This window comes from Neomonachus schauinslandi, chromosome 4, assembly GCF_002201575.2.
Source record: "Neomonachus schauinslandi chromosome 4, ASM220157v2, whole genome shotgun sequence".
Taxonomy (NCBI): domain Eukaryota; kingdom Metazoa; phylum Chordata; class Mammalia; order Carnivora; family Phocidae; genus Neomonachus; species Neomonachus schauinslandi.
Window position 1 is genome coordinate 17,463,380 of NC_058406.1, and position 9,395 is coordinate 17,472,774.

Genomic DNA, 9,395 nt, shown 5'->3' on the forward strand with positions numbered 1-9,395 from the left:
ACTGGATCCTAAGCAGCCTCTAGAGGCATCGAGAAGCCTATGGCTTCTGGATGTAGTAGGATGTAATATCCTGCAATCTGGGGACGCCTGGGTTGCTCAGTGGGTTAAGCATCTGCCTTCGGCCCGGGTCATGATCCCAGGGTCCTGGGATCGAGTCCCACACCGGGCTCCTTGCTCAGCAGGGAGCCTGCTTCTCTCTCTCTCTCCCTCTGCTTGTGCTCTCTCTGTCAAATAAATAAAATCTTTAAAAAAAAAATATCCTGCAATCTGCGTTTAAGTTTTTATTTTCTGTGTTGTAAATGTTTTCTTTCTATCAGCTTTGAGTCTTTGGTAAAGTTTGTTTGACCAAACAGCCAAATTTGAGCTGTGCTTTGGGGGAATGAAGGTATGGCTTGTGCCAGTCATCTCCTGTAATTTCAGAAAACGATAAGAATGTGGGAACATTCAGACTTCATTTTTAATAATAAATAGGAAAAAAAAAAAGGAAGAGCCTCTATGTCTAACAATAGAGGGTTGGTTAAATGAATAATGGTTTGTCCACCCAGGGCAAGATGAGCACAACCTTGCAATTGAATAGTGCTGGAGAAAATGTTTGGCGGCCAAAGATTCCCCATATTTTGTCAAATGAGAGGAAGTATGGCATACACTATGTACAGTACAAGCCTGGTTAAAACACACATACATATACAGGCGCCTGGGTGGCTCAGTCTGTTAGGTGTCAGGCCATGATCCCGGGGTCCTGGGATCAAGCCCTTGCATGGCACTCCCTGCTCAGCGGGGAGTCTGCTTCTCCCTCTCCCTCTGCTCCTCCCCCAACCCCGCATGTTCTCTCTCTCTCATAAATAAATAAATAAATAAATAAATAAATAAATAAATAAATAAGTAAAATCTTAAAAAAAAATACCCACATACACACATAGAGAAAAAGTCTTAAATGATACGATTACAATATGAACGTATCAGTGGAATTATCCCTGGAAGATAATAGAATTATAGCTGGTTTTTATTTTCTTTCTTTTGCTCAGCTGCATTTTCTAAAGTACTTATAAGCACTATATTACTTTATATTAAAAAAAGCAAGGTTACTGAACAAAACAAAAAGGCACAATGAGCTGCCTTTGTCTAGGCTGTACCCCCCTCCCGCAGTTCCGTTTGCTCTCCCTTTGGAAGTCTTTCAAACACTGGTGGGAAGGTGTCCTCTCCTGGGAGCTGTTCAAGACGATTTCAGCTCGGGGCACCTGGGTGGCTCAGTCGTTAAGCGTCTGCCTTCGGCTCGGGTCATGGTCCCAGCGTCCTGGGATCGAGCCCCGCATCAGGCTTCCTGCGGGGCTTCCTCTCTCTCCCGTTCCCCCTGCTTGTGTTTCCTCTCTTGCTGTGTCTCTCCCTGTCAAATAAATAAATGAAATCTTTAAAAAAAAAAAAAAAGACGATTTCAGCTCACCACAGGTTCAACTTAAAGATCCTTCTAGGGCTCTGGTACTGCACGTTGGCAATATCCAGTATTATTGCCCTGTTTAGGACAGGAAAGGACAGACTCAAGTCAGGGCAAGGTGAGACATCAGCACCATCTTTGAAAAACCCTAACCCTTAGCCCTTACCCCAACCCTTAACCCTAACCCCTAATCCTAACCCTTAACCCTAACCCTAACCGGTTGCATGAAGAAGAGTCTAGCCCCCTTTTATGTAACTACCTCCAAACAAGAAAACCAAGGGGGCAGTGGAAGCACATATTAAGGAGGCAAATTCTTTTGATTTAAGGAAATAGCTCTCAGTATAATAGTGTAGTTGACTTTAGGATGGGCTGCTCATGGTTGCTGGGGGTATTCAGTGAATGGTTGTGACCACTGTGAGATGTTCCATAATAACTCCATTCTATGGTCTTTTTTTTTTTTTTAAGATTTTATTTATTTATTCATGAGAGACAGAGAGAGAGAGGCAGAGGGAGAGGGAGAGGCAGACTCCCTGCTGAGCAGGGAGCCCGATGTGGGGCTCCATCCCAGGACCCTGAGATCATGATCTGAGCCGAAGGCAGATGGTTAACTGACTGAGCCACCCAGGTGCCCCCCATTCTCTGGTCTTTAAAATGCAATGGTTCTTGTCTCCCCAGGGAGGGAGAAAGCATTTTGAGTGCAAAGAGCACCCCTCATATTTCTCTGTACACTGCACAGGGCTGAATATAGAGCAACTATCCAATACTGAATTGACTTATATAGCAGCAGATCCACCCTGCTGATTCTCTCTGGCTCAGATTGCCAGAAAAATTCATTTGTCTGCTTTCTGATAAATTTCTCCAATGCACCTTGCATCACTTTGACTGTGAGCCTTTGTCCAAGGTGTATCGCTGCCTGGAATCCCCTTTCCACCCCCCTTTCCTATCTAATTCCTGTTCGTTCTCCAGACCTCTTCTCAAACTCACTTCCTCCAGGAAGCCTTCCTGGTGTGAGCCTCTCACTAGGTTGGGTTAGGAGCCCCAGCTCTGTGCTCCCCTGGCCTCCTGAATTTCACCCATCCTCATGGGTGTCTCACATTGGGTTTGTTCTCCCCATTGCAGACTATGGGGACAAAGGTGTAACTTGCTCTCCTTGATATCACAGCATCTACCAAGAACTGGCAGAAAGCAAGTGCCTGGTCATGCTTGCTGGATGGATGAATATGCTGGGGGGAGCTGGCCAGTACTGGCGGTGGCCACCTTAAGCTGTAGAAAAAGTACATCCTAGGGCGCTTGGGTGGCTCAGTCGTTAAGCGTCTGTCTTCGGCTCCAGTCATGATCCCAGGGTCCTGGGATCGAGCCCCGCATCGGGCTCCCTGCTCAGCGGGAAGCCTGCTTCTCCCTCTCCCACTCCCCCTGCTTGTGTTCCCTCTCTTGCTGTCTCTCTCTCTGTCAAATAAATAAATAAAATCTTTAAAAAAAGAAAGAAAGAAAAGAAAAAGCACATCCTAAAATGACAAATACTCAGGAATGTGACCTGCTTCTGTCCCTTCTTTCAACACCCAGGGATGTCAGAACCTGTTTTGCAGAAGGAAGAACACCAGAGGGCGGTGGGGTGTGCGCTGGGGGAGGGGAGAGCACCCCTGGTTGATAACTCAGCAGTGAGAGAGCCTGAAAGGGGTCCCTGATCGCTCATGGATGGTGAGAGCAAGGAACTAAGCCCTGGCAGCCCACCCTTAAGCCTCTTCTTAGAGAAGAGCCTGAGAATCAGACTCACCCTGGAGCCCCTGGTTCTAAGCTGGGGCTGTGTCAATCAGGGACATTTACTTAGTGTTCCAGGTCGGGAGCCTGGTTCTGCTCCCAAACCTGCACCTGACTCCAAGGAGGCTTGGTCTAGAAGTCCTCTAAGGGTCCTTGGGGTTTGAGCAGTCATTTTGGGGTTGGAAAGCTCCCCTGACATTCCAGAATTCCCTTCATGGCTACTGTCAGTCATACAAACACAATTTTAGCTCAGCGTTTATTGATTCTGCTTATAATTTCAGCTCTCTCTCAGGGTAAGGAATTCCTGAAGCTTATTACATGCTTAGAAGACCACGCTTCTTTATCAAAACGTTAAGGAGATCTGTGTCTCATGCTAGAACTGGGGGTCCAGTTTCATATGTGCCCCGGGAACCAGGAAGTGAACAGAACGTGTGCTTTGGGCAGACAGACCCGGGTTCGAATCCCAGCTCTGCCACTGAATCTGAGGTGTGCAGGTGGCTTAATCTCTGACACCCAGCTTTCTCTTCTGCAAAAGGGAAGTAAGAATCTCTATTCCCCAGTGTTGTTGGGAGGATTAAACACGCCTATGTCTCTAGACAGTTTCTGAGGAGGAGCTCTCACCGGAACCTCCTGTTGCAAAATGAGGAACCAAAGACCAAGGGAGGGCCTTTAAAAACCTTTGCAAAAACCCGGACTCCTGGGTGTCTGGGTGTGGGGATGGCGGGAGTGATATTTCTCTTAGAAATCTGAGTTGTGGGGTGCCCGGGTGGCTCAGTCGTTAAGCGTCTGCCTTCGGCCCAGGTCATGATCCCGGGGTCCTGGGATCGAGCCCCACATGAGGCTCCCTGCTCAGCGGGAAGCCTGCTTCTCCCTCTCCCCTACTTGTGTTCCCTCTCTCGCTGTGTTTCTGTCAAATAAAATATTAAAAAAAAAAAGAAAAAAGAAATCTGAGTTGTCTGTAGTTTCTGAGGCCAAATTCCAAAGGATGAGAGAAGCAAGGGCATTGCATCCTAGAGATTAAGCTCTGTGGCTGGAGTGGGGGAGGACATTCCATGACAGGGCCTGGAGCTCAGAGATAGGAGCTGGGGTGCGAGGAGTCTGAGCCCCTATTGGGATCTGGCTGCTGAGATGTCTACGTAGTGCCCAGAGAAGCCAAGGCTTACGGTGGGGTGGACTATGCTTTGCCAGAATGGATGGGACTCGCCCTGGAGACATTGACACCTGGAGAGGGGCCTCCCACCACCTGCTCATGGTTTTTCCCTCCAAGGCATGGTACTCCGAGATGTTCTTACCTTAAGATCCCTGCCTCCTCCTCCTCACCCACTTAGAGAGGGAGGGAAGGGGGGAAAAAAAACCTCTTGATAATTTATAAAAAGCTGTCAAACCTCTGCATTATGTATCATCATGTGCCAAGGGGTGGGGCTGCCTGGGCTGGAATGGGTCCTGGGCCAACCAGTATCTCTTGAGTAATGGACTCGTGGAACTGACTCACTCATGTAGATACACTTTCTGGTCTTTTTTTTTTTTTTTAACCCCCCAAACTCTCATCACGTTAGCCCCATTTGGTGCACACAGTGAATGAGTTTAAGGAAGCTGTAAGCAAATAGCCAACGATCAAGTCCTAAACGATGGGAAATAAGAAGTTACAGTTAGGGGGTGAAGGTACTGTTTTGTCTTCCACATCTGCTCCCTTCCTCACCATTTCACTCATTGAGTGGCACTGATTCACATGCGACAGGAATTTGGGATCTGGGATGGTGTCATCTAATATGCAAGATCTCTGGCTTCCTTATATATAACTCAGCCATAGCCAGCCCCTTACTGACTCCAGTTCATAGATTAATTCACTCGTTCATTCCTTCATTAATTTATTCAATACCAAGCTTCCACCCTACGTGAGGTGCTGGTGCCAGGAGGAAAACAGTCCCTTCCCTAATGGAGTTCTCAGGATGTAATGCCCAGTACCCTAAACCTCCCCTCTCCCAGTTCCAGGAACCCGTGCGATCCAGTGGCCCTGTAAACCCACCACTGGCCGGAAGGTGGGCAGCAAACAGTCCAAGAGACCCTCCAAAGGTGACCTGGCTTCAGAAGGCGGAGTCGGAGGTGATTGGGATCACTTGGAGAGGAACTTCTACCTTGTTTTCTGGGAAGGACCTACTGCACATCCATTCAAGGGTCAGATGCTCCAACCTCACCACGAGCTACAATATGGATGGTCTCTTTGTGAGTTGGCAAGGATATTCGGTTACAAGAAACAGGCAGTCCAGGGAGCTGATTTAAAACTACATTGCTGGGGGTGCCTGGGTGGCTCAGTCGTTAAGCATCTGCCTTCGGCTCAGGTCATGAGCCCAGGGTCCTGGGATCGAGCCCCGCATCGGGCTCCCTGCTCAGTGGGAAGCCTGCTTCTCCCTCTTCCACTCCCCCTGCTTGTCTTCCCTCTCTTGCTGTGTCTCTCTCTGTCAAATAAATAAATAAAATCTTTAAAAAAAAAAACCCCCAAAACTATGTTGCTGGGAAGCCAGGGACAGGGCTGTAGCTGGGCCTCAGGAATGGACGGGAGCCAGGGTTTATCGCTTGTCATCTCAGCAGCTCACCTGGCTGCCACATTCCTGTTTTTTCTGCACACTGTGCTTTCCTGCTCCTTGGAGAGGGCGATGGGGCCACAGCAGGTTGGAACTTACCTGTTCTAGATCCAGGCAGCCAAGACTTCTGAATTCCACGGAGAGGGACTTGTTGGATCAGCTCAGGTTGGGTCTAGCATCTGCCCTGGCCCCGGTAAATGATGACGATCAGCAGGCACCGTGCTGGTCAGTTCCTAGGTGGTCCTGGGAGAGTCACTGGAAGCTGGGAGCTTCTTCTCAGCAGTGATCTACTGGAATGAATTCAGGTTTGCAAGGCCAGCCATGGAGGATGTTCTGTATCCTTCCCTGGGCCATTGTTGCAATAGGGTGCGATGCCAGGGTTGTGGGTACAGCTTGGGCTTCACTGTAGCTGGTGACCTGGGTGTTCTTCCCCCGCCCCCACGGCACTCATCTTTCTCATGCACTCAGCTTGATGGATTTCAACAGCACAGATCGAGGACTCGCGCAGGGGGTGGGAGTGGGGGCACTCTGCACAGGACTGACAGGGTTTGTGGATACGTTCCCCACCCAGCTCCTGCTCCTGGCTGAACAAATCTGGAGAGTCCCACACTGAACCCCCAAAGCCCTCCAGGGGGACTGAGCCCCAGTTGCCCAGAACAGTGATATGTTTATGTACCTGGACAGTTTGCCTTCCCTCCCTGCCTGGCTTCCCACTCCCCTATTGGTGCTTTCTGGAAACACAGCACTGCTTTATACCCCCAAATCCTAGTCTCTGGGTCTGCTGCTGGGGACCCAACCCAAGACCCTTGTGATCTAAGAGCTAGATGAATGGGGAGGAGCTTTTGAGAAATAAGAGCACACACATCTCCATACAATCCTGCCGTTTTCTCTAAAAATAGAGCTTTTTATTTAGAACGATTTAGGGTAAATACCCAAGACCATTAGGAAATTATTTAAATATGTTATCAACATAGAACAAAATTAGACACGAATACAAATACCTAAGAACAATGCATAATCTCAGTGTGCTAAAGAATCATAATGTTGCTTTCGCATAGGGCATCACCCACCCATCCTTCCAGGTGGCCCCCGAGCTCGGGCTATGCACCTCCCGGCCGGCCACTGTGTGCAGGAGAGGGCTCTGTAAACAGTTAAGTGCTGAGCACACCTGGCAAATTATGATATTGAATATCATGCTCTTTCCCAGTGCTTCCCACGGCTTTTTGTTAATGATTTAAGGATAAAAGAGCTGGCATTGAGAATTACTAAAAAGCTCAGCCTCTCTCAGAAATGAAACTTTGAAAGCTTGCTTAAAAAAAACAAACAAACACAAGGCTGTTTTTTCTTTTTTTTAAATAACAAGGTTTAAGAAAAGAGATAATGTGGTTCCTTCACAGAGGCCTAAGACAATAGTGATGACAGCTTTTAGTTTTTCGAAATTACTTCCACGAAGCAGCTCAGCTGGGTTCCAGAAAGAACCTCAGCATGCTGAGGTTCTTCTTCTTCTGTGCTTAGGGATGTGGACAAGCCTCAGCTCCTGCAGACATGTACACATGTGTGTGTGTGCGTGCATGGATGTTTGAGTCCCAGCAGTGGTGAAGGCCTCTTGCCAGTTTGTGCTCCTGGAAATACTTGCTGAGATCCTGGCATTTTGTTGACAAGGCCAAGGGCAAAGCGGTTGGCCCAGCTGGCCAGAGACCAAAGATCTCACCCTTAGGGACATACATAGTGAGTTGACATTTCTTTGTTTGAAACAAAGACAGGTATTCAATTAAAAAAGTGGTTTGCTGGGCGCCTGGGTGGCTCAGTTGTTAAGCATCTGCCTTCAGCTCAGGTCATGGTCTCAGGGTCCTGGCATCGAGTCCCACATCGGGCTCCCTGCTCAGCAGGAAGCCTGCTTCTCCCTCTGCCCCTCACCTCACTTGTGCTCTCTCTCTCTCTCTCTCAAATAAATAAATAAAATCTAAAAAAAAAAAAGTGGTTTGCTAACTTCTTGAGTAGTGGAGCTCCCTAAGCACAGCCTCACACGGAAGGCCATGGGGGTGCGCCAGGGCTCAGGGAGGCCGCTCTGGTGGAAGTGGGGGGTCCTATGGACCACGGATCCCCTGCAATTGAGACTCGTCCCGTGAAACCCAAGACCGTTTGAGAACGGTCTCAATGTGGCCCTTTTCCAGATCTTTCATTTAATGGTAAACCTTCATGTTGCCTTTAAAACAGCACACCTCTGTGGGTAAAATGGCTACAAAGATGCTTTCTTCACAAATGGAGAAATCTAAGTCCTGGCAGTTAAATGGCAGGGCCCAGGTCACAGAACCACGATGGTTGAGATCCCAGCCACAAAATGACAAAAATCTTGGTCCCTGTGGGTAAAAACTCAGCTCTGCTCACCCATACACTGGTGGGTATGGGTTAATAAGACAGTGGTTTGAGAACACCCCTCACCAGCCCCCAGGTAAGGATCGTCACCTTGTAGGAGCGCTGACCATACTGACTCCATCTTTGGCCCTCCATCTTGTTCATGTTCGCTCCACGACCTCTCTTGAAGCTATGTGTTCTAGGCCCTTGGAGATTCATATACATACCTTAGAAATGCCCACCAGGGCTGGGATGCGGGGGGAGGCTTGTTTTGGCCTCCCATGAACCTGTTAGAGACAACATAGTCTTTCCCCTTCCTGATGCACAGGTGGTACCACAGGATCTGATGAAAGGTTAGCTGTCAAAGAGGTGCACTCCAGCCCTCTGAGGTGTGTGCAGACCCTCTGATCTCACCACAATGCCCTTCTGAGCGTCCCCTGGCTCTATCACACCTGTGGACTGAGGCCTGGATTTCCCAGAGAGTAAATATGTCTCTGCACGGAACATCGTCCGCCCAAGCGCCCCGTCAGTGAGTTACCCTGAATAAAACTCTGTGAAAACTGTATGCAGCGGCCTGCTTCATTTCCCGGCCTCAAAGTGCCCTCTCAGTTTGGGGGACACTTTACTGCTTCTCCCATACCTTTTAACATAACGCTGCCAGAAGGTGCTGGATTCTCACAACTAGAAGGGAAAATGGGACTTCTTTATAATCAAAGAGTCTAAAGTGCTGTCTAAAACAGGGATCACAGGCCCACGAGTCTAGTTCTCTGCCGGGTTGTGACCCCAACCCCAACAAATCAGACCCCTGGAAGGTGGATCATTTGGTTCCTTCTTTTTTGGGAAAGGGGAGAGGGGTCAGGGTCCCTCTTGGCTGGGCTCTGGCTTTCTGAGAGTGCAGTTTCCTGACCAGGAGGAGGGAGGAAGTGAAGGTAGAAGGCAGGAGGTAGATGAGAGGTGAGACCAGCTGAAAGGTGAACGCTAGTCGCTCAGAGTTTAGGGGTCACAGGTGGGAGATGTCCTGCAGTCCTCTCAGAGCCTGGGAGGATGGAGAATCCTACCAGCCACCGTGCAGAGGGTACCAGTGATGTGACAGCCACCATACTACACGTCTCTCTCTTGGGACTCTCAGCTGCAGGTGAGAAAACCTAGGTACAGTGAAGGAAGGTGGCTTACCCAAAGTCACATGACTGGTAAATGGCAGAGCTGGGATTTGAAGCCAGGTCATCTGATCATAAAAGCTGTGTAATTCCCTGAGTCAGAGGCTGGAA